The 26,479-nt window shown below is 42.7% G+C and overlaps 1 protein-coding gene across 3 annotated transcripts in view; it reads right to left on the reverse strand.

Annotated features, from left to right (window-relative positions):
* The window catches only part of MET (MET proto-oncogene, receptor tyrosine kinase), a 137,351-nt gene extending 111,271 nt beyond the window's left edge, over positions 1–26,080 (reverse strand). Inside the window, exons 1-3 of one of the 3 annotated variants that reach the window (XM_087764060.1) lie at positions 25,269–26,080; positions 21,943–22,004; positions 15,689–15,778 (exon numbers count right to left, since the gene is read on the reverse strand). The gene's annotated coding sequence lies outside the window, so the exon portion shown is untranslated. Of the gene's footprint in view, positions 1–6,752; positions 7,851–15,688; positions 15,779–20,915; positions 20,953–21,942; positions 22,005–25,268 lie in introns of those variants that run through there. The other 2 variants (XM_087764061.1, XM_087764062.1) reach the window with 2 other exon arrangements.
* Positions 26,081–26,479: the final 399 nt, after the last annotated feature.

Consider the following 26,479-nt stretch of genomic DNA (forward strand, 5'->3'; position numbering starts at 1 on the left):
GAGTGCAGCTGTTCAATAGTATGTAGGAAAACTATAGTGTACTTAGAGTTTACATTCTGAAGCTGGGAGTCGGCTTGAAGATGGATAAAACAATACCATGACATATTCCTGTTGATTCCAGTCAAGACAATTTCTTCTGCCTATCCAGTCTATTTTAAAATGTACCTTTATTTTTTTCTCTACTTTATTCAAATATAAGTCTATTGACTTTAGCAGAGTTCTGATATTTATCTCATTTCCCCAGTGTATTTTCCTGTCTTACGCATGACTTTTCTCTCCTGAAAAACCCACGGAAGAAAAACCCACCAAGGTCTATGATATGCAAACTGAAGCTCAGCATCTGCAAGTTGTTGGATGCTGAGGGGGTATTACTGGGTGCTGACCCTGTGTTAATACCCTTTCATAGGCCTCTGAGGTTAGCTTGCTGTCAGATAGAGTACTGGGCTGGGTGGACTTATCCATCTGACATGGTACAGCCTTTATTATGTTCTTCTGATTGCTACTCTACTGTTAAATTATTTGAATCCTCTCTTAGGGTCACTAATCTAATTACGCTATCTTTTAGAGTTTGGAAATACTAACATGAATAACAAAACCCAGCATAATCAATAATTATGTTTTTTTCCCTAGTAAAAGACCAATGACCAAAATAGAAGAAAACCCACCAAACTCCCTTCCTCCTTACTTTGCAATGATATATGGCTAAACACAAGAAAGAGAAATGGTCAGTCTTTTTACATGTGACAAGAGAGTTCCTACTGGATTTATCACAGCAATACTCCTTTGACGAGCCAGAAATCGTGGAGGCATCCTGGGGAAGAATTTTTGTTTCTAGAGAGAATGGTTAAGGTCACTGGGAAAACAAAGAAGAAAGCTTGTATTCATGCTGCTGCTACTTGAGCCTCGGATTAACATTTGGGGCTTTAATTTGAGCAGTGTCAAATACCATAGTGCTTAGAAGCAGAAGTACAAATATTTGCACTTAGAATTAAGGCTTTTATTCTTTTACCAAAGCGTATGCACTTGTAAGTTTTTAAATACAGAATCGCATGTGAGATAAACTTGGCAGCCCAGGATGCTAAAAGATAGGAAGGTACCACTTCCAGGGTACTACCCTGTGGGCTGGGAGCCTGGAAACCTTGGCTAAGTTAGGAGCTGGGGTCCCCCCATCTCACTTCTCGTAACCAATCTGGAGAGGTTTCCTTCTCTTTCTGTTTGGTAGCTTGGCAGTCTGGGGACTCACCTGAGGTGAGGGTGATCAGCACTCAGATCTTTCCACTGCCTGGTGGGATGGGATTCCAGGCCTCCCATTTCCAAGGTGTTTCTGGCTGTTCTCTCTTGTGCTTTTGCTTCTGTTTGGCACCCCATAAATATTTAGCATTGTAAGATCAGCAGTTAGAGCTTTCATATATGCTGTAGGAGAGGGAGTCTCTGCCTCCTCTGGATATTTTATGCATGTGATCAGAAGCATCCTCAGATGGGAAGAACTGAGAGCGCCTTTATTTAGATGACCCAGCAGTCCAGTTGATAGAGTTGGAAGGCCAGAGGCTGCCACTGCTGGGGAGAATACTGGTGGCACTGGACCATTGAGCTGTCTGCATATGGCTTTCCTGCAGTTTTACTTCTGTTGACAGGAAAGCACCTCTGCCATCCCAAATAGGTGCAAGTAGGTACTTAATCAGAACATTACCTAGGATACCAGCATCTTCATCACAGCATGGTTTCTACAGGATTAAATGCATTTCTAGTTATCAAGTCAGTTCTCAAAGGATGGGCAAAGACCACAGTATTGTAGTGCTAGGTATGGAGCAGTGCTACTAGGATTTAAATGAAAGAAGTGTGCTCAAACAGTTCAGTGTTGCCAAAATGTGGGTGCTTCTGGTATACTCATCTGCAGAAATGTAGAAAGGCGGGAGGTTTTCTATGTGTATATCTAATGTTAAATGGAGGTTTGAAGGATGTTAATTTGGGACTTCAGGAGTCAGTTAGGAAACTCAGTCCCTGTTGTGAAGATAGTAATTGGAGGCAAAGAGCTTTCCCACGCAGCAGAAGTCAGATTAAGCACCCAGTTGCTTGGACTGTGTGCATGCCTGTTTCACAAAACGCAAAGCGTCCTCGCAATTGTACCTGTTCAATTGTGGGCACCAAATGATAAAAAATAGCTGTCTGACAGCCTGCTTGGCCTTTAGCTATTTTTCTAAGCCTACAAGGGAAATTTGGCCAGCACAGTGGGAGAGCAGCTACACTCAAGCAAACAGTCTGATTCAGAATTTCTTTCCTTTGGCTAAATGAAGTGTGCATAGAAGGGACTCGGCAACCCCCAGTTTGGAGAGCACAGGATTCACAAACAGCAGCTTACTGCAGAAATACACTGTGCTGGTGAGGAAGGCTTTTTTTTTCTTTTTTTTTTTTTTTTTTTTGTCCAAGCTATAATGATTTTTCCCGAAACATGACGTTTGTTTACCCTTTCTGGGCTGGCAATGCTGGCACTCCTGGTTTCCAAAGCTCTTCCAAGGAATAGCTCTCTCATCGCCCCGATGGCTGTGGCCTCTCCCAAACCCCACGGGTACACAGCACAACAAGGTCTCCTGGGGAACACAGCGCAACGTCCTGCAAACTGCCCCCATCGCCACCGGCCCGGGGCTGAGGTTACTACTGCAGAACAATAGGCTGAGCCGTATTTCACTGTCAGCGCGGTGACAAATGGTGGCCCGCTGAGACTCTGAGACATATGTAACTTGGCTGGCAATCAATGGCAAAGGTCACGAGTTGTCGTCTTACATCTTAAAGCTCAATGAGACGGTTTTGTTCCATATTAGTTTCTGTGTATTAAGTTTCAGAAAAGAGGGGGCAGGGGAGGAGGAAAGAGATTTTTATCTGGAGTTAGGTGATGTTAAATGTTCTGAATAATTAGATAAGATTGTGTGTGTCAAACTCTGTAAAGAACAGATCATGTTTTCTGATAGTGTCTCTGATTCCCTCTGCCTCCCTGCCCTCCAGTACATACAGGCATGCATGAACACACAGGCACTTTTAAAGTGGTTTCAGGGCTCATTAAATAAGCTGGGCTGATGGCTCCAGAAAATGTCATTCTTTCTCAACAGGGCAATGAATCCATGCTCTGCACATTTTTGGAAGTCTCAAAAAGTAGCCAAAGTAGGTGAAAATTCACTTTCCATGGCTGATCCTTTTATTCTCAGCATGGAGCTTTTAAAGCCTGACTAAGCACCCATTGCCTGGGCAGTGTCCCAGAGCTTACACCACAACGACTGCCTCTGCTTCAGCTCAGTTTACTTTCAAAACTCCTATTGAATTTCCAAAGAGGTGTTCAAAGCTTACCAGGAACAGGCATATAAGGATACCCACAACGGACTCCAGGCCCCATTTGAAAGGAGCCGTGACCAAATCTGAGCCATGTTGGAAAAACCTGATGAGAGGATGCGATTATGCAGGGATGTCCCCATGGGCTGCAGCTCCTTCCAAGACTGGAGGAGAAGTGAAGAGGAGGACTGGCCTTACCCCTTCTGCCCGAAGCCAACTCCGCCCTCACCCCAGCACTTAGCTTCTCCTAATGGAAAGAAGACATCTTCCCGAGCAAAGTGGCATTTTGAACACTTATTTTATTCATATCCTCTCACTTCCCTGGCTGCTGTCACACCAATATTATTAAACTGGGATCTATGGTAGCTTATCAGGCAGAATGCCTGAAAGCTCTGGGAAGCAAACATATGACAGAGGTAGAAACATCAGGGAAATCACAAGAAAATCATTACAGTAAAGAATGTTTTAAAGACAGTGCCACCACTCCAGGTGGAGGTCTACCAGCTTGGGAGGGCTGCAGCTTAGCTTTTTTAGTTCATTACAACCCATTAAATCTGGTGTCAGTAGAAAGTATACCTAGGGATCGACTTGCTGTCACTCTACATATCTTCTACAGCCGAATAAGTTTGTCTTCTGCACCCCACTCCCTGCAGAGGGAAACATGGGGGGCATCTGTTCCCATCTGTGGATTGCAGAGGAACTGCTGTGTGGAGTGACAACCTGAGTATCCTTCTTCCACGGTGTGGGCAACAGGTCCAAGCAGGGAGGTTGTATACCCTTTTCCCGCCGATATGTTGGCTGATGGCTCCCACGTGTGATGGAGTTACAAAGTCTCTTGTGTGGTCTCACTGCAGTTTACTCCTTACATATCTGCTTGGCAGTATTTTTTCTTGCTGTGGGGCCTGATTGCTATGGAGAAAGGGGGGATGTGGGACTTTGGCTGGGCTGTATGCTGCAGTGGGGCTGCGTGCGGCAAGAGCCCCAGGTGGCATGTGAACAAGTGCTCCCCACAGTCGGTGCTCCCTCGTGGCCCCACCCAGGGCACCCACGGGGCAGCCAGACTTTGGCTGGTCATGGTACACTATGAGAGCCGAGACCACCACACTCAACCAAAAACTGATGAAGAAGGGAAAAAGTGAAAGCAGCCATGAAAATTCCCTTCCACATTTGTTTTTTCAGTGCAAATACTTTATGAATACAAACGTATGAATGTTAGGCATGACATTGTTATTCATTCCTTCAAGCTCATACTTGTCTGCGAATCACCGAACTATTAGAAGAAGAGCCATATATGCTGAACAAATCCTGTGCCTGATGGATGTGAACGGGTACGCAAGGCCCCGGGTCAGGGCAGGACTCTGCAGGGTGCATGGCAAAGGCTGTGAGCCCTCAGGTAAGCCAAGGCTCACTTACGGTGCTCATCTGTAAGCAATTCTTGTAACAGATGCTGAACAGGAATAATGTCAACCCCTGCTCTTTCCTGATGGGAATTTTACACTTTGTATTGATGCACCCTTGAGGAAATAAATGCTGTTTGAAAATATCTATACGTACACAATCAGAGCTTCTAGGGGAGCAGAGGGAGGACGGGGAGGCGAGAGTGTGTGCCTCTTTCCCCCAGCTGCCGCACAATGAGATGATACGAATGAACAAAGCCAGTGCTTATAGCCTTACCCAAGGATAGTTAAAGAGAAAGATAATACTTTTGAAACCAGGGCCATAATTACTATTTATTTCAACAGCAATTTGCCTTATTATGGTACGCAGCATTTGTTACCCAGGCAACAGGTTTCTGTAGAGGCCTGGCTCAAATTAAAGTAAATCAGGCAAGATCTAAAGTCAATATCAATATTATATTTTAATACCAAAAGACTAGGGAGTCAGCAGTTTCACCTAAGTGGTGTATTTTTTATTGTTGTCATAGGCAGATACAAGCAGCACAGTTTGCATCCAAGTAATACTTTTCTCTACTGTGCCTGACTGATCTTCTTTGTATACATTTGCAAATAAAGTGAATTTTACAGAGTCCTGCTCTTCCCTGAGGAAATAATTATGGGCGTGGACAAGTGACATGCAATACACTGCTGCAGCCGTGTGTAGAAGAAGCACCATTGATGTGTCTAATCTGCTATTTTAGTTTCAAGCTCTTGCTCAAGCCCAGCCTCTGCATTGTTTATGAGCAGGTATGTGCTTTGCTGTGGGCTCAGATGGATATTCAGCATACACCTGGGGACGAAAGCTTGGGTCTGGTCACCGCCTTGGTACTGGTGCCCTTTTGGGTGACCTGAACAGATGAGCATGGGGGAGGTCGGGCTCCCTGGGCAAGTCTATGGCCAGAGCTTATTCATGGGTTGCCCTAAGCACAGGTGCTTTGAGTGAAACTAATAGGCAGGGATATGTATGGAAAGCATCCATCCGTGGATGGAAAGCATGACATGAGGCTCAATGTCCTTATGCTTGTCTGCAAGCCTCTTAATCTCACAGCGTAAGCAGAGGCCAAACACTAGTTTATGAATTCAAAAACAGTGCGAGGTTTGATGTTTTTCTCATCTATCAGCAAATAATTAAATTAAAGGGCTGAACATTTACAAGAGGGATTTAGGGAATAGTGTGCAGATATACTTTCAAATGTAGCTTTTGGGGAAGAGAGGGTTGTATTTTAGTACTTTCTCTTACCTGAAGGAACACTGGAAATGTAAATCAGTGAAGATATAAAATTTTTAGGAAAGGAGTCTAACTCCAATAGATCTTTTACAGTCCAAGGCAGAACGAATATAGAAAGATAGAGCTAAGCAGTATGAACTATAAATATATTAATCTCTTTATAAATTCTGCTTAAAAAAATGCTAGTCAGCCAACACTAGACAGCTTGGAAATGAACCATTGATCATTCTAACCTTTTTTTTCGCACTTTTTCTCATTTGATTTTTACTTTTCTGTTTTTTTGTAAGTACAATACTTCTGTAAAGAATCTGTCTTGAAAGTTTGAATGGGCCTAGAAAAAGTAATAGGAAGTTTGTAGTGAATACCTATGTAGGAAGGCTCAAATATTCCCCTGTTTTAGACAGCTCTGCAACTATATAATCCTTTAATGGAGGATTTTCCCTGCAGATTTTTGACCTATTATATAGATTTGACCAGCTATTATAGGCTTCCCTTTTCAGATTGGGCTTCTACTCTTGGCAAGCCAGTCTCTTTGTTATCTAACCCTTCCTTAATGTACCTCAGTCAACCTTTCTCCATCCCAGGGCTGCTGAAACATTAGGACTGTTGTAGCAATTACAGACAGACTCCACAGCTGCTTCGTGGCTGCCTGTCCGTCCCGGTCGCCTGTCCTTCGCACCCCTCTGCCGAAGGCAGCACTCAGGCAGGGTGCCAGCCTGTGGGGCTGGAGCTAGCTCAGTGTATTTGCTCTCAAGACCGTCACCCACCTTCTGGTGATGCTCTTCAGGGCCGTGCCGTTTCCTTTTATCGTGCCTCTCACATAGTCTCTGAGAGTGCTGAAAAATCATTGAGAGAAAAGAAAGGTCCTGACTGTTAGAGCCATTGGGCAGCAAATATTTTTATGGAAAAACTTTAAGATGCCGCAATATGACCTTAAGATAGTGCCCACTTTCTGAGAGCCTTTACAAGTTCACAGCTGCCAGTAAATCCCAGAGTGGTAAACAACCCCAGCTGCCTGATGTTGAGGGAACAAGAGCTTTTTAGTAATCTTAAAGTACTTTGACTTGCTGTGCCACACTCGGTTGGGTTTTGAAACATGCACTTGGGGAAGTTGATTCAGTTTGTACTGAAAATGTAAGATGCTTTTCTTGCTGATATGCATCTTGTCTGTTGATTCAGTATTTCTAATAAGATCAGCAATCAAATGTAGGAAAGAGCGTTCCATCTTAATAAAGACGGAGAAAGACATACGCATGTTGCATTATTTGCTTGTTGGCAAAAGAAAGGAGTTTTGCTCACCTTTGGCAAAAATAGGTGTTTATTAGTTGCTACATTTTCCTGAATCTTTCCTGATTGCCTCCTTCACAGGGTCTTGGGGAGGTGCAGGACTTTGGAGGTAACAGGTTTTGGATGAGGTGTTATTACTGGCATCCGTGACTGTTAATGATTAGCAAAAGTCCCCTGGTTCTTTTTTTCCGAGAATATCTTGGCCGTGCCCCAATTTCATAACATGCAAACTCCCCACTTCAGTTTTAATAAGCCTTTGAACTGTGTATGCCACTGGACTGTTGTTTTTGGAGCTGCTCAGAAATTATTTTTCTTAATGAAAATTATGCCTTATGATGAAAAATGAAGCTCATGTTTTCAGTTGAAAATGGTTTTGTTTTGATACCTCAAGCATCTCTTGGGAGCAGTAGTCTGCATGCTTCATACTCCAAAGCCTTCAGCTGTGTGGGCTTCTTAAACAAACTGCTCCTCCCTTGACCTGCTGTATGAGTTCCTGGCTGGAGGACTCGTTACATGATATCTAGTCCAGCTACAAAACATGGGCAACAGAGGGGACTGAAGACAGCTACAGCTTTCATGAACCACCACAGGGACAATCCTGAAATGTTTTGGGTTTTTTGAGGAGAAAAAAAAAAAAAAAAAGAAAAAGATGATTTAGATTTCTGGTAATCTGATTTAAGGAAAAAAGAAGAAAAAAGCTAATTTAGATTTCTGGTAATCCGTTTTTTGAAAAACCTGAAATTTTGTCCAGTAAAGGTCTAGTTCTCACCAAGAAGTTAATTTAGCTGAAAACTTGTCAGAAAACAGTGTGATAAAGAGTTTGCATATCATTAAGTAGTTTCCTTTCTTAAGGGATAATGCTAATTCTGTCAGAGAGCTGGTCTGTGCCACACCAGAAGAAGGTTTGTAAGATTTACGCTTGATGAAATTACAAATGGCTGCACCTGAGATATGCACACAGAGTACTGAACACAATGGAAACTGGGAAACACAAACTGACCACCTCCACTTGGGTGTTCGAACTCTTCTGCTATGTAATGAACCTGTAGGATAAGCACTTTACTGCCTGAAAATACTGAGCATTTTACATTACCCACAACTGCTTTCAAACAATTTCAGGCTCATTTTCAATGTATTTGGACCAGAAGGTCTTGCATGGGAAATTTTTTTTAACTTGCTTGGGTACTATTTTGTTAAGGCTTGGCATGACTGCCTCTTGAATGTCATCTGTTTTCCCATCTCTGTTCTCATTCTTGCTATATGGTCTTAGGTTTTTTAAAAATAAATATATTGCCTTTTTAACTCGGAACCTGCAGGGCTGTTTTGGCTGCCTTATTGCAGCAGCAGGTCCTGATGCTACATTCCCAGACACCTTCCTCTCCCCGTTTCAGCCAGCTCTTCAGGTCCCTCACATTGCTCTTTGCACAAGTGGGGCTTTCTCACGCTTTTGTGCACTTTGTCACAGGTCTCTGAATTGCCTGAGTTCACCTCTGAGGATTTTTCTCCTCTTTTTATTGCAATGGTCTACCTCAGCCAGGTTTTGCGATGCTAAAAAGAACAAGTTGGGGAGAAGTTTCTTCTACCCAAAATGTGGATTTAAAATCCATTGGTTTATGGTATGCTCACTACTATCTTTGCTTTCTTTGTGGGAATCAAAGATTTTCCACCTATAATAAAATGATTTGCTGGGCCTTATGGCTTTGTCTAAAATGCTTTATGCATTTATGATCTCTGTTAAACTTGTGTTTTTCATGTCAGCTGAACTGCTTGGTGAGGTATTCTCATTTCCTAGCTTCTCTGTGTTCATTTCTTTCTACGTCCATTACCCCCACACCTTTTAACCACACAGCAGCAAAAAAGGTGTTCTTTGGTTAGCGGAAGTCAAGCATGAAATTTTCAGAGTTTCAGGCCAATTAAGGACTTTTGTATTACTTTAAAAGTAACAAGCGCTGAGGAACAGCGAATTCACAGAAAATTGATGGGATTTAGGCATGTTAGTTGATTTTATCCTGAAAACAAACTATTGTGTCTTGCAAGATACCTTATGTCTTTTGTCTCTCCCTTCTCCTTCTCCTGTGAGACTGATGGAGCAAACACGATTCACTGACTGACTCCTTTGATGTCAATGGGATGAAAGCCATGGCGAAATTGGGCTATGGGCTTTCAAGATGACTTGGTGTATTATTTTCTGATTGCCTTAATAAAGCTACTGTAGCAAATCTACAGCTGCGAGGATAATTTTAATACAACAATTGTCTGTCTTATAGTGGTATTATGTAATTGTATTGTGCCCAGGAAAAAAATAATCCTGCCATGCCTTCAGGGTATTTCTGGAGGCTGCTCTTCTACAATATTAATTTTGATTGCTAATTTGATAGGTAAACCTGTTAGTTTACCTATCACGCAGTCAGTCTGGCTTCCTTTGTTATACATGACTGTATCGTGTAAGATCTACCTTTGATTCAAAGAGCTCAAATTGACTGAGGGGAGATAACCAAACTGGCAGTCCTACTCTCAAATGTGAGTATCCGAACTGCAGCTTTCGGATGAAGAAAAGGGGCGGGGGGAATGCACCACCACAAGCTCCCATGTTTGCTAACTCTTTGGGACGTGACCAATCTCAAGTTCAAAGATGCTATGTTTTTAAAGACCTAGCGGTGTTTCGCCTGCATGGGCAAGTGAAGTTTGCTTCTCCCTGACTCATGGATTCTGACTGTGTAACCTGTCTGGCAATGCTGCAGCTCCTGCATGACCAGGAGCAGATGCAGCTGGGTGACCCCATAGGTGCCTATAATGGTTCTGCAGCACCACATGGAGTGAAGAGTAGTAAAAGTGTATTGTGATTAGAAAATAAGCAGGAATCCATATACTAAATGGACCACGGCACCTTCCGAATAAAAAACATATCTGCTGTGCAGACACAGTTTGGAGAACAAATGCACCTTTCATATGGTTTTCATTTATTAGTCTGTTCTGTCCAACAGATATGAATGTTGATTCTTGCTTCCCAGAGAAGACGACTGCAGTGATTGCAAACCTCTAGGTATTTTACATGTTTATTTCATCTTCTCCAAACAATTACCTAAAGCTTCTTGAAGATTAAAAGTAATCAATTTATTCTTAATTGAACTGTGTTTTAAAAATCATGACATGTATCTTTACTCCTAAGGTAGACTTAAAAATAACCAGAAAACATAACTACTGAGACTATAATTGAACAGTATTTGTCTTTTTAATCGCTTGCTGGTTATGTTCTAGGCTTAACATCTACAATTGAATATTCAACAAAATATCAGCAAGATTTTCTTACTAGACTCCTACTTAAGTGCCCAAAGTATAAATTAATTCTTACTTTCAGCTGCTAGTAATCCAGCCAGTACTCAGTATTTAGTATGCTGGATCTGTGATAGAAACATGTCCCCGCGCAGGCAAGTGTCTTTGACTTCAGTACAGTATTAAATAACTAATGTTGTGACAATCTTTCAGAAATGTCATCACTCCTGCTTGTCAAACGGCTCTTCAACAGTTTTACAAACCGGCCGATAGCAACGTGGCTTGTTAGCTCAGCTTAAATAGTGGCTCCGGAGATATAACTTCATTTACAGATCAGAAGAGACTTTACATTTCTGTCAGGGTGGTTTTACAAACCATTAAACAAGCTGCCAGGCACAGGGATGCTCTCAGAAAAAACAGGAGGATCAGTGGTGCCGCTCAGCAGAGGACCCCGTGCGATTCCCCCACCGCAGCCCCTTCACATCCCTGCCATGAGTGACAGTGCTCTGATGAGCTGCTCCTCGGGGAGGGTTTCTTCCAGTTAGATAAATACATAGGCATTCACACACTCTGCCTCTTCCTATTTATTAAAAAAATAATAATCTGAAAAGCCTTTCTACCCATATTGTTGTACAACAGCGAAATGGGATAACTGCCTGTGGCTCTGATGTATAATCAGATTCCAGATGCAATAGATTGGGCAGCAGATTATCGCTAACCCACTCCCATTTAAGCTCAGGTGACAGACTATTCTTTTCCATTAATATGGTGATTTTTTTTTTTATACAACAACAAAAGGAGGACTATGGGATGAAATAAGGAGGTGGATGTGGAACTGAAGTTTCTTTTATCACCAGCTAATTCATCTTTCCACTTTACAACCTATGTCCCAGCTTCAGTGGTTCCGAAGATGGACTTCTACAGCAACCTGATGCCTGCCTCGTATTTTGCCTGTTTTAATGTATTAATATTTAATTGGGGTATTATTGCATATTTTTCCAGATCCTACCTTGCCTGCAGCTATGGCAGCAGCCTTTTAGAAGAGTATTTTAAACTGTAATTAAATAAAATAAATATACGCAGAAAGAGTGCGGAAGCTGTTCGTTGAGCACAAGACCATTCGGGATGCAAGAGGTGCTGTTTTTCTCTGTTGACCTCTAATAATTTGCATAAACCACCTGCCTTAGTTTATCCAACTGTTAAATTGTTGTAAAAGCACGTTTCTCCCCCCTGAGGGCTATGGACAGAACTCATTAATGTTCCATAAACACTTTCAAATGCTTTTGTAAGATAATCCTATTCATAGTGGGTCACACTAATGAGATTTACTGATAAAAGGTAAAAACCTGGTATTATTATAATATTATTCACTTTCAAATACAAATATTTTGATGGAGTATAACAATCATGGCAGCTTTACAATGAGAAATTTATCATAATTTTTAATTAAAGCATTATTTCTAATTAAAACAGCATTAATTCTACAGCAATAACATCAATTTTTACATTGACAAGCCAATCAAAATTCTGACACTGATAGTCAGCGATTTTGTAATTAAATTCTTTATGACACATCCCAGCTCTGACTCTGATTTTTATCCATCTCAGTACACAGCGCTGCCAGCAGCTTTCCACAATAATTTAATAATTTCTGAGAGAGCAGCCATTCATTTGTAAGCCACCCTCCCCACCCCCGTGATATAAACCTTTCCTAACAAAAAAACCTGGATTTTCTTCTCTTTTCAGCCTCAGTTAAGAGGGTTATTGCCTATTTCCAGCGACTCCTGAAATGGGTCAGATGCATCTGCATGAGCCAGGTGTTGACCAGAAGCATTTAGCATCAGGCCTTATTCCCACCTCCCATAGCATCTCCGGGTGGCTCGACTGGGACGGGGGGAGCATGGGACACCAGACAGCGGTGTGTCTCCAGCGAAGACGTGAGGGCACGGTGCAGCGTGGCAAATGCGCCGTAATACACAATAACTCCTACAAAAGGCAGTGAAAATGCACAGACACAGAGAGGAGCTAGAGTTTGTTCTCTTCTGAATCATGGAGATTTAAAAGATTTGCTGCATTACTTAAGTTTTCCAAAGAAATACCTGCATTTTGAAAGGTGAAGTTTCTTCCAGACAGATCCAAGTGTTTTTTCCAGAATACCCTCAACTTCTCTTGAAAAGGATCCCTGAGGGCAGTGCTTGGCGCCTCGTGGAGGATGCTCAGTTCTCCAAAGCTGGGCATGAGGTTCAGACTGCATACGCTCAGATAAAGTTTAAACCTGCTCCAGCCAAAGTTGGTGGAATTATGGCAACCAGGATTTCATAAATACATAAATCATACTAATACATACTGGCGTCCAGGTCTTTTTTCTCCATTTTCAGTCCTGGGACTGCCTAATAGATGTTAGCTTTGTTTACACAAGGTTCCCTGAAGAAGTGCCTTCTGGAGAGAGGGATCTGTGCAAAGGTTTCCTCTCTATCCTACACATTTTTGGAGCCTGCTCTAAAACAGGCTGGAAAAGGGAAGTCCTGCTCTGTAGGAATTCCTATATTTTTAGTTAACTGATCATAGTGAAACATTTGGGAATGAATGTTATATGAAGCAGAAAAGCTAAAATGATAACAGTGAATTGTTTCAATGCTGCAGAAATTAATTTGCAGCTAGCTTTTTAATTTACAATTCCAATGCAATTAAAAAGTTGCAGCAGAATATTTTGAGTTATCTGAAACTCTGCTTCCAATGGAAAAAAATACAATAGCAACTGGAATACTGAATCCTGCTGGTGATTCTTGAGGCTATTTGACTTTGAACCCCCTTTCTTAAAAACACTTTTTTTGAGGAGGCTGTGTTGGGTGCAGGTAATGTACCCAGCGGTTCAGAAGGAAAGGTCAGCTTGGGTGTATTGCATTGTCCTCCAGTGGAGCCTTTCTCCCCCTGGCAGGGTGCCTCGGAAAGACAGCCTGCGATCACAGGCACCTAATTTAGGAGCTCCAAGGCTCCTGTTTAGATGTAACGTTTCACTATGGATTTTCCTCAACTCCACATAATCAGTTTTTGCAGTAGGAAGGAGATGATCAGCAAGGTAGCAGAGGATATTGTGTAGCAGAAAGAACATCTTGACTGCTGAGTGATCTTTGCTTTATTAATTGCTCGGGAAAAAAAAAATATTTGGCTCTTTAAGAAGGCAAGCAGGCCCAGATTTACAGGGTTACCGTACAGCCACAAGGTATACATGCTTGACAGATAAAAAATAGGTTTTAAACATAGGTACTTGATATCCACTGGAAGTGAGCTTACCCTGTCCAGAATGAAGACTACATTTGCCAGGAGTCCATATGTGGAGCACTGCTGAAAAACTATAGTTTTTATAACTTAATGTTCAAGTCCATTACCTGTTACTCTGAAATAGCTTTCAAGAATTCTGAAGGTAATAAGTAACATTGACGTTGTTGCCTTATGAGAAGTATTGAGATCCTAAAGAGGCCACTTTCTTTGCTATTGACCTATTGAATGCTATGAAATTTAAAAATGTGGGCCAGAGCTGGCCTAGAAATACCTTTTTTCTGGAGAGATTGAAGGCTGCGAATCTCTACTACAATGACCAGGAGAAGGTAACTGACTGTAAGGAACATCTACAAACTTACAAACTGTGGAGCGTTAACGATCAAACAGCCCGCTCCTCCTCAGTCAGCCATGGGGATACAGCTGGCAAGTAACTCACAGAGTAGCCCTTTTCAAAAGTTCTCCTGCTCTTGTCTCTAAAGTACATGAGGCTTCTCCCAGCTACATGGATGACTTTTGGGACCTTTGACTTTTAATGAAACACAGAAGCACACTGTTCCTTTGCAAGCCCCGTGAACATGGAAAGAAATTTTTCTTGCAAGCTTTCCATTTTGCACAACACTTTTTGAAGGTCTGCCAACTGTATCAACAGCAAAACAACACTGGGTTGTGTATAAGAGAAGTTAAAAATATGATGTGCATGTCCCAGAAACTATGATCACGTTGACCCTTGTAACACAGCCATGGCCCAATTGTAATGAAACATACTCCTTTTGGCTACAGGAGGTCTACAGTTCCCACTGGCACCTGGAGGTGGAAGTACCCTTAAAAGTATGTGAATGGTGATCCAGATGCAGCAAAATCTCCACCAGAGCAGCTGAACCCTGCTCTACTGAAGAGATGGAATGAGACAGCGAAGGGCCTCGACTTTGCCCACGGCACCGCAGAGCCTAAGCGCTCCCCCGTGAGCTGCAAGGCGCTGACCTGGCAAAGCACTGTCAACCGAAAGTGACAGCCGCTCCTGTCACCTCTTATCTTTTCTGCAGCTCAAGGACCAAAAATAAAAAGCTCACTGTAGAGAAGATCTGGGGAAGATGTCTTCTGAGTGTCTGACAGAGCCTGGCCTTTTCATTGTTATTGTCCCTATACGCTATAGAGGATACAGGGATTTGGGACTCACTTCTTCAAAAAGTTGGAGCCGTGGTGTGAATGTGTCTGGTAGATGCATTCACTGCTAGAAGATGCTAGATCTTTCTCACTGGTATACTCAAAAAGGTCAGGGATCTTTGCTCGTCTCAAACATGGAAAGCCACCAAGTGATATTACTTCTATTCTAATAGCTTTCCTGTTGGCAATCCATAAGCTCATGGAGGAAGTTTTCCTGGCTGGTCCTGCCAGCAAGCTCAGGACCGCCTTGCTGAAGGAACAGGCCTGTTCCATGTGGCGTTAAAATCGTACAGGTAAGATTTTGTTTTTATTAGACACATTGTATAACCAGAATAGCACTGATGGATTTAGCTGCATGGAGGAACACAGAGCTGTGCAGCTTCCAGCATCACCCAGTGCTATCATACGCTGCTGGTTACACTGGTGAGCCATCTAAATTGCAGTCTTCTGAACAAGCATGCACACTTGGATATGCTAGAGAAGGCTTACCACAGGTCCATGCCTGCTCCTTCACCCTTCAACATCCACATTTTTAAGTTCTTCTGTGATGATTATATCTTCATAGCACAAGCCCCCATTTTTGCTTAGTTGAAAAGAGTCATTACATACCTGATGATTTGGAAGCTCCACTGTAACATTTCCAAACCTCACTGCTAACTAATTAACAAAAGAGCAAACCCAGTGCAGAACTACTTACTGTCACTTTTTGCTGCCAGTGAGTCCAAAATGAATCTCATCTGAAGCATACAGGCACAGCTTTGGACTGAAGATTGGCTTTAAAATTAATCTGAAAAATATATAAGAAGACATTTAAACTGATATCTAGCCTCGTGTGAGAATACCGATGCCCTGATTCACGCACACCTAAAAATGTGTGCGCTGAGTGTACAGTGTTTGCACTGAACAGATCTCTGGTGGTGTAACTGAACGTAACGATTAGAAGAAAAACTTCAAGATCAGAATCAACATTAGGTCAGGGTTTACCCTCTGTGGCACTCATTTTGCAAGTCTTTTTAGGATCACCAGGCTCTTAAAGCACCTGCAGCATCTCCGTTCAGTCTTCAGGGCCCCGGGCTGCTGGTGTCCCAAGCAGACCTCTTATAGACAGCATCAGTGAAAAGCCTCTAAGCATGAACCCATCCTGGAAACTACAATTGAACTGTTTCAGGATACTACAGAATGTCTTATACCTTGGGAAGATGAGGATGATATGAGCAAAAGGGCTGGTTGCAAGCTGCGGACTGCATCATGAATCAGTGCTGATGACAACTATTTGTCAAATGTCTTTTATGCTTAACAACAAGCAACTTCCAAAACTGTCTGTTGATAGCTCACTGATCTGAATTTAATTAGCCAAACGTTTCCTGGAATGTCTTTCAATAAGGGAGTCATGGCCTTTAGCATGATTCTTATCAAGAGAATCAGGCTCTTATTTCTTCCCAGTAGACTGAGCTATCTGCTGTGTTCACTAGGAGATCCCCCCATTACATTGTATTAATAGCTCCAAAGTCCAGGCAAGGAGATTACCTAAATCCAGTAAATGTGTGCTAAATGGCAATGTTAACAATTTAACAATCTAGTTACAAGCAGTAAGTTACAAAAGAAGTGAAGTTGTCTCTGTCTTTCCTTAGTTTTCCCCTTAATGGTCTCATTAGTTTTTGTAGTTGGGCATAGCAGTTAATGGCCTCAGCAATAAATCCGGCAAAGTGAGGTTTTAAATTATCAAGGTAGGTCTGTGCCACTGGTTTGTCGTGTTATTTTCCATGTTGACCTCTGTTACCTTTATTTAGGTCATGCTCCCTTAACTTTAACTGTTTCGGAGCCTAACAGGCGAGACCTAACTCTGAAATATTAAATCTTGACCACATACATGCCAGGTCAGTGAGCACTCCAGGCTCTACAAAATGATGTATCAAGGCCTTCCAGAATTACAGTAGCTTAAAATTAGAAGCATTTGAAAACAGTGACAATAAACCCATGGTTTCTTTTGTTTGTCTCTTGCAGTTCTGCACTTTATTGTTCAAGTTTTGCCAGCAGCCCTATGAGGGCCAGAGAGTCCCTTTCAAAAAACGCCACCACCACAAAACCACCAGTTTTTATTTAATCATATGACTGGAGGACCAGGGAGCTTAAGGAAGAACGGCAAGGAAAACAAAAATCACAATCAAATCTCAAGACTGGTAGCAGTGCCTGACACAAAGATCCTTCATCGCGATTTCAGGATCTGTGTACTATGATAATAGTCAGATTAATGATAAAGATAATTGCATTTTGTGTTTCCTTTCTCTCGACAGCTTTCATGTCTGATTCACTGTGGTGTTTATTGAGTCCAGGGATGTTCAGCCAGTGTACAACTGGAGTAAAACAGCCGTGAATCATGCCCTCGACGTGCTCTTTACTGTAGCCACTAACACTTTATAATGTTGTCTAGAAATCCAAAAGAATGATTTAGTCAAACCATGGCTTCTATTTCATTTTTATTAAACCTGGCTCTCTGCCTAAACTCTTGGCATTTTGAACAGTGAACTTAGGCTAGAATATATTGCTTTATCCCGAACATTAGTAACCTTTATTGATCTGCTCAGGTAAAAGCACAGAGTAAAAGGTCTTTATTATTGATGTGGAAAATATTACCTCTCCATTGCTTTTCAGTCCACAAACATCTGCCACTTTTCCTTGATAAATCCCCTTAAGTCTTCCTTGTTCTGGGCCTAGAAATTCCATTCACAGTTATTTTGTGGGATCCAGGTGTTTTTTCATATAGAATCATAGAATGGTATGGGTTGGAAGGGACCTTTAAAGGTCATCTAGTCCAACCACCCTGCAATGAGCAGGGACATCTACAACTAGATCAGGTTGCTCAGAGCCCTGTCCAACCTGACCTTGAATGTTTCCAGGGATGGGGCATCTGCCACCTCTCTGGGCAACCCATTCCAGTGTTTCACCACCCTCAAATAGTTCAATTAATGCTGGCTCGCAGCACTTTCTCCACATCTAACTTTTGAATACAATCATTTTGCACAAATACAGCTTACTGTGGTCACTCATCTTCTCAGACCAACGTGGTCTTTTCCTGCAGCTTTGGCGACAACCCCCCCTCAGGGACCCCACTGCGTTCCCTGCAGCAGTATCGCCCCAGGGCGAGCATCCTTCTGGAGAGCACGGCAGCTCTGCTGTCTGCACCTCCCCGCGCATGCGTATTTTCCAGGGGAAAGTCAATTGGCAGCAGAGATTGTTGTGCACAGCTTCGCTTTCTGATTTTATCACCTCCGCCCCTGCCCTGCCTGGGCTGTGAGATCCGAGCTCCCCCAAGCAGTGGGGAACGGTGCGGAGGGACCCAACACCTGCACCTGCTCCAGAGGTTGTGGGAGTATTATGATGGCTAATGATTTTTTGATTTTGTTTTTCTGCCTGATACTTGATGTCTCTAGTCCCTGTACCTGACAGTTCCCGTGGTGTAAGTAATAATTTTCATACTTGTCGCAAGCTCCGTGACCCGGCTGCGGCCCAGGGAGGCTTGCTTGGTGCCTCCACCCTGCCAGGGCTGCCATTCCAGCACCCTTTTTGCTCTTACGACTTCTGAGGCAGAAGAAGCCTCCCAAGGTTTTCGGTCAGTGCATGGCTGTCATGTCTCATTTTGCCTGATACACATCAAAGGGATACCTTCGACAAGTGCATTTTCCTATGCCATTTGCTGATTTCCCCTTTCTAATTCCACCTGCTGGGACCCAAACTGTCGCCACATCGGTCACCAGGGAACAGAAAATTGCACTGGCTATTTTCTGTGTCTGAGTACAGTTTTTTTTAATTATTAGCATTTAAAAAAATTATAGATTATTATTTTTATATGTGTGTTCTGTGTGTATGAGTATGCATTCAGGCCATTTATATTAATTGTTCATTCCTGTCTGGGCTGCATGTCAAGTTTGTGTGTATTTGTTTGCATATTGAGGGTAATATAATTTGTCTTTGTACAAACAAGATGTGTGTATGTCTGTGTGCATGCAAGCAGGTTAACATATTCATCTCTTCATATATGTGCAGTATGTTCCTGTCTGTGTTACATGAAGATGAGCTAATGTTGTGGTTTGTTCTTCTGCATGCAGTATGTCCCTATCTGCATGCTAATACTTCTCAGCAGCCTGCCATTTGAATCATACATTATGTAAGGAAGGCAGCACTGCTTCCCAGTGGAGAACATTTATTTTAGGTGTCTATTTTCTGAAATGAATTCGAGATGATGCTCCACCATTATGAAAGAAAAAAAAAGTGTTTTGCCTGACTGAACTCTCTACTCGGATTGGGAGCAATGTCATGCTCCCAGTGCACTGAAGAACATCTCTGGATCCAGTGAGTGGGATCCATCTCACCTGTTGTTGGCCATTGTAAAGTCAGGCTAGTCCAAGCTCATCATCTGAGCTCTTTCTGTAGTCAGTGAAAAAAATACAGGTCTAGAGACTCCCTCTGTAGAAATCCCATCCTACGATAGATGCCTAAAGCAGTTGGGAGGACAGCTGTCTAAGGTTTGTAGTAGGCCACTGAAGCTTGCTGGCTTTTGCTTTGCTAACATAGGAGGAGAGCTTTACTCACCTCTTTATTTGAGGAGGTGAGTCCTGGGACTCCAGAAAAGCAAAAATAGCTGAACTGAACCAAGCAGTCTTTCTCTTTATATGTTCCATGACCACAGTTTTCCTTGCAAGCAGGTTTTTCAAGTCTAGACATGGCCCACACTGGATGAAACGCATTAAAGGGAGTGGACTAGAATACGTGGACTATAAACAGCACAGGCATTTAATAGCACAGATCCTGGAGGGAAGGTTCAATAGAGGAACTGTGGACACAAGACTAACCCCAAAGCCAATGAAATACAATCCCCTTGAATTTATGGGCTTGCGTCTGATCTTACAGGTGAATGATGATTATCTTGCAAATGACAAAATCATCTGATTTCAGGGGCAAGGCCAACAGCTAACATTTGTATTGTGCTGGAACTGCTGAGCAGATGAACAGGACACCAGTGCTACAGCACTGGTAAGCCGGACATGGAATTTAAAGCAGCTATCCCCAAAGGAGTATGAAGATGCTGAGTAAAAACAATAGGGTCCAGGCAATGAACAGTTAATACCCCATTTTTGATGATTTCCCCCACAGTATTTTTGTAAGGAAAGATAGAAATCCAAGGCAAAACCTGGTGCCTTTTGGCCATTTTGTAGCTATTGAGACATAAACCAGACACAGATTTGGACTAAGCAAAACTACAAGATGTTTATTATCCAGTGGAACAGGTTTTACCCTCACCAAAAAAGTCTTGGAAGTCGAATAGGATACTCAAATTTGAACAAAAGGGAATGAGATGAGCTTTCCCTTGTTTGGCTTTGATACGCTTGAGACAATCAGTAACTTGATGAATCTGGGGAAGCACACATTTATAGAACAGAAAGGTTTTTTATGAGTATCAAGTTGCTGATATACATAAAAATTTATGGAAGTGAACTCTTACTAAGTTCTAAACTTCTCTGTTTAAGCTGGATTTTTTACATATGATGAACTTACAGTTTATCCTTGTGTAGGGTACCAGAATGATACAATTTGGGGGAAATAACTGCCAATGTTTATTTTTAAGGGCTGTGAATTTTTTTGTTTGTTTGTTTGTGAGAATTTCACTGGACTTTGGGTGGAGCTGAATCCAGCTCCGTGTTTTGATAAGAATGCTTTGGATTTGGTTGATTTTACTATTCTAAATATGGAAATGCTTTGGATTAATACTTTTTTTTTTAGGGCAGCAATAGCCAATCTGTCTTAGGCATGCCTCATATCTGTAGCTTTTCATTATCCTCTCTATTCCTCCTCTCTTCCATCACCCCACGACCCATGACTCCTCTGGGTCCCTGCCTTTGGAGATCTATAGCACTATATTTCCTTACCACCAAACAGCATGTTCTTTTTCTCTGGGATTTGAACCTGGGAGTGCAAAAGAGAATGAAGAAATATAATGAACTTAACAATTCTCTCTCTTCTGTTCTTCAGTTTCAGCAGTACCTCTGCTCTCTCTTCTATATCTTTAATGCTGTCATGTCTCACTAAGAAGGCTTGACTCATGGGTTGGGAACTACTGCTTTTGGTGATGGCATGTTACTTTTATTTTCTTCCATTTATCACGTCTGAGCTAACTCGACAGCTTTCAGTTGCTGCCAAATTGTCAACACTGGACCCAGACGTTCCCTGTGTACAGAATGAATGTGGTCATAGCTTTCCAAGTGCAGCATCTGAAAGCCCACTGCTCCCTGTTTCTCCCCTCCACACCAAATATGCCTCAGTCCTTTCCTGGAGGGATGGCACTGGCAGCGGGGGAGGATTTGGCTCCTTTGCCCACTTGCTCCACTGCCTTTCGGTTGAGATGCCAGCCTGGGAGTCTGCGGTGATGCTGGTGTTGGGATGTGGCTTAGAACAGAGCTGGAAAGGCTGTTTCCCATCTGGTTCAGAGCAGCTGTCAGATGGTAACGAATGCCAGTGTCCAACGGCAGGAGCCTGTTTTCATTGTGTGTACGTGTTTGTGTCGTGTGCGCCTAACTTCTGAACTGCCCCTGTGCCGGGAAGCAGCTTTCTTCTCTTTGCTAACGAATGCGCAGAACAGCTTACGTAAAGGTACATAATTATCCTGTGCTGTGGTTTGCAAACCATAGTTTGCATTGCTCTGGCTCACTAGCTAAAAGGCCAAGTTAATGTGTACGTGTCAAAGTAATTTAATGAACTATTAACTAGAAATACATTTTATTTATATTTTGCAAAGGGTTCTCGCAGAGATGCCGGCTTGACATCTGGACTAAGAATCAGAAATTACTGTGATAGAAGTCCTTCGTTTAACATATAATGTGACCCAATACCTAAAACATCAGCTATGATGTTTATATATGGTATTTACATACGAAGCATGCATGTGAAGCACGGTACCTGCAGGGTAGTCTTTCTGCAAGGATGCCATGTTTTCAAGAGCTGTCGAAGTATCCAAAAGCCTGTAGCAAACCCACAAAATGGAAACAGGTTCAAAACTTTCCCCAACAGGACATTTTCAAATAAAAAAGAGTATTTCTTCCCTGCAGCAGGTAAGTTTGGATCCCTGCCTAAGGAAAAGTGAAGACTATTTCAAAACTGAGTATGAGGAAGCAAGAGGAACTTAATAAAAGGCAGGTCGTGTTAGAAACTATTGCTGCTTATTTGTGATTCTGGACAAGTCTTCTGTGAAGTTTTAGTTACTTCAAGAACCGACTGCATAATGGGACCAGTTTTCCAGAGCTTGCTCTTGCCCATCTGGCTAAGGGGCTTTGTGTGCTTGGCCAGGACCTGACAACTTTCGGGACTGCTGGTGTGTGGCATTTAACCAAGAAGAGCAGCTGTTGCTTATTGTAGAGCCAAGATCTCGCCCAGTCCCCGACTGTGAGCTTGTCATATAACCTAGCCCCATAATGGAGATAATAATGTTTGCCCTTCTTCAGAAATTACTTTGAGATCTGCCAAAGAAAAGGGCCTATTCAAATGCAAAGCCTGATGCTTTTATTTATTAATAGACATTGTGCCAGAGTCACCAATCTGTTCCTGATGCCTAGTGTGGCTCTGAAAACAGAGAATCTGCCTGCTTGATTTAACCCAGCCGGCGAGTTGAGGCCTAGGGCTGCTTCGTGATATTGGAAGCAGCACGAAACAGCCAGATGTTAACCAGCAGCAACTCAAGCTTGGTGTTATCCTGCCTGTTACTCTTCTAAAACTCGAGTAACCGTGGTGCTGCCTAAGCTTGCCCGCTGGCAGCACCACTGCTTCTGAGACAGAGGACGGGGCTTCTCAGAACACTCTGGTTCCCTTAGAGGATCACATATTCTTTCAAAAAATAGCGGTTACAGGCAAAACTATCATCTCCCTTGGGGAATGTATTTTATCTACTCCATCGGACTCACAAGGGTGGCTGCTTTGTGCTGCACTGGTAAGCACAGCACAGGACTAACGTGTGTTCACCTGGTGCATTGCCATTACCACGGCACTACCTGGCACTTCTGGAGCCTCTGGCTCAGCTCAATCCCAGCCAAAATTTCCAGGGAAGACAGGCAGAAAAAAAGAAAAAAATCTCTTTTCAAGCTTGCTCTGGCTTGATCCCTCTGCTGTCAATGATTAGCAGGTGGGAGGTCTGCTTCTCTCATTTTGTGCTTTCCCTGTTTTCTTTTTGACTGCACTGTCCTGGTGTGAAAAGCCTGGTGCTGATTTCAGTCAAAGCAGACTTCTTCTGGATCCATCTTTGCTGTCCTCAAGGGAGGGTTTTATTCAATTACTCTCCCCTCCACACTTACAGTAATAGATGACTTTTTGAAACACTTCTATTAGAATGAAAGCAGAGGGTACATTTCCACTGATAAAGTGGTCGACAAACACTTGTTTCACCAGATGAAATGTAGGTAGAAGTAACTTCACTAACGTGCTTTTACAAAGTTGGTTCCTGGAGCCGGTGAGTTACAGTCTGTTTGTTTTGATTTCTCATATTGGGACTTGTTTTCTCATATTAGAATATTGCCTCTAGTCACTGAAGCATTTTTATCCCAGACATCACGTAAGCTGGTGCATAATTTTAAATGCATCCTTAACCCTCCTGTAAGTCAGGGGGAGCATAGTAGAGTCTTGTTGCTAGATGTGCATCGGGGTGTTTTGATAAATAAATGATGGGCTTAAGCAAGACCAAGCTAATTTCCCTTTTTGAGCTCCAAAGGGGCGTTTTCTCGCCGTTATTAGCGAGAGGCGGCGGTGGAGGCGGCGGCAGGAGCAGCCAGGAGGTGGCAGCCTCGGCACGGGGATGCCGCCGCCGCCCCAGCCCCGCGCCGGCTCCGCGCACGGCGGGGGCTTTGCAAGGCTCGGGCTTTAGGGCGTTTTCCGAGTGGAAATTCCCCCCTCGTTAAGCATAAAAATAAAATGTTGCGTATCGTGTGTTGCCGTGGATTTAAAGGAAAAACAAAGGGGTGTTTTCAGGAGAACCGCTGCCCCCGGGGTGCTGCTGCTGCCGCTTTCCTGGGCAAACCGCAGTGCCGTAGGGAAAGGAGATGGCAGCGAGGTGAACACGCTGGGGGATGTGTTAGGCTTGGTGGGCTCGTTCTGGTTGATGAGGGCCTCATTTTCACCTGGTTTAGATCAGTGTCATTCATAAATGTTAGACGAAAAGGGTCACTGGAGCAAATCAGGGGAAGAAAAAAAGCAACCATTAAAATAAGTCCTGTTTGCCTTGCTTTGATTACTAATACCTTTTAACGATGTTCTCCCTCACTATGGGGTGGGATTTTCCTTGGCTTACTTCAGTTTCCATTGAAGTAACTCGGAAAATTCCAACAGCTTTGGTGGAAACAAACTCCAACAATCTGGGGTTCTCTGAAGTGTCCTTCCTTTCCAAGAAACATCACCCTTTTGCGATGGAGGGAGCTCTATCGTTCACAGAAGTTTAATGCTTCTTCACTTTTGATTCTGAAAATGCATCGCATCAGAAATAAAGCCCAGAGCAAATGAGATTATACACTGAGCTCCCCACTCAAAGAGATTAAATTGCAAGACATTTTAAATATCTTGCATTAATATTTATTTGGTCCTTCATTTCATTTCTTTGGCTGACATTTGGAATTTATTGAATAGTCCGAGTTACCCTGGGTTTAATTCATTGTCTTCAAGGAGTTGACATATATAGTGAATTTGACTGGCTGTCTTTAAACAGAGATTTCTACTTCTTATTAGCAAATTCCTGGAGCTGTAAATGCTTCTTTGGTTTTCATACCTCCACAGCGTTGCCGTGAATTGACAGAATCACTCAGAGAGCAAAGCTATTTTGGGATGTCTCCCTGGTCAATAAGGAAAAATGTTCCTCTTGCAAAAGAAAACTGTTTCTTTTCTGCGTGAGTCATGACTCCGCTTGTATGCACAGAGCGAAAGATTTCCAGCTTCTCAGGCTTTGCTGGCATTCGGGGTAGGTTTCAGCCAGCCAAGATTCACATGTGGAAACTAAATATGGTCATAGGGTTACACTCCCATTTTTTGCCCATTACTCAGGCTCCTGCATGGTGTATTTCAGTGCCTACTCCCCTTCTGCTGCTGTACATCTCTCTCTACAGTGACAGTTTACTCTGTGGTTAAAGCTAGTAAGATCTTAGACAGCACCAGTTACAAACAAGTAGTATGTTTCATCTTCTGCTTGGGAGTACTATATAAGTAAAAAAGACACAGGATTAATCCCAGGAGGGAAGCTAAAGTCTAGATACCTTTATAAAGCTCCATGCTAGAGGATGTCATCTTAAGCCTTACTCCATCTTTCAGCTGTAGTAATCGCCACAGTTTTCGTGGTAGAACCTGCCAAAAATAGAAAAACAAGAGGGAGAGAACATGTTGTTTTTTTGAAAACAAAACCGCTCATGTATTTTCAGCAACAAGAAGTCAGAGGGACATTTTTATAATTATATACAACAGTAAAAGGGTTCTGATGTCATGGGAGCCAGAAAAATACATCCTAAATTATACTACATTTCACCATGGAGGTTAATCAGTGAGCCAGAGGCATTTTTAGGATCCTGTGAGGGTGTTCAGCCCCTGCTTGGAACCGGTCAACACATGTGGCTGTGGAAGAGCAGTGGTGAGTGCAAATTACCGGGGTCTATCAGCCGTGCACTGCTCTGACACAGCGGCACAGCTCTCGGCGAGGCGCTGGCTCCCTTCCCATCAGCTCTCCTGGGGAGCCCTCGTCTCCTCCTCAGGCACGTTATAGAGCTGTGTGGGAGTAGTAAGGGGCCTGATCTCATACTTGGGGCTGTGTGTTCTCCATTCATCTCAAAGGTATTCCGTGCTGCCTGGAGACACAAACCTCAAGGCATCCACCAGCAGAGAGGTGACATTTGCTCTGGTCCTAGTTTCCACCTTCAACCTCCATGCAGAATTCATTACAGAATGGTAATGGCACCGTGATCAAAGATTTCTATGAATCAGGCCCATTTTCAGCAAGGCTTTTACGTAGTGTCAAATGCATAAGTATTCCCAGCAAATTGTATGAGACCATACTTGATTAAGACAGACTTATGGTCAGGCTGGATTATCACTTTGGTCAGGAGATATTTTGTTAGCTGATAATTTACTCTTGCACTGTACAACCTCCATGTGACTTTGTGGCTTGCTGCAATATTTCTGTTAGAAACCAAATCCAAGATTTTTATACAATAGCTGTGAATTAGCAGCCTTGAACTAGAAATATCTTACACAAATTTTTCAGTCAAACTTTTTAGATTACACTTATTCTTTTCTGCATTTTTCCATGTGTAACTGCAAATAAGTTGCCAGTAAAAGATGCAAAATACATCAGCCTAACTTTATTTAGATAAACGGAGCTTATTGCCCTGAGAAATGCCACACACTAGAGAACCACAGAGTACAGAGTTTAAATTCACGTTGGATTCACCGTGATCGCATCACTACTTTCTGGCTA

Source organism: Nipponia nippon, unplaced genomic scaffold (assembly GCF_047370975.1).
Source record: "Nipponia nippon isolate SJK-2023a ecotype South Korea unplaced genomic scaffold, ASM4737097v1 scaffold_3, whole genome shotgun sequence".
Taxonomy (NCBI): Eukaryota; Metazoa; Chordata; class Aves; order Pelecaniformes; family Threskiornithidae; genus Nipponia; species Nipponia nippon.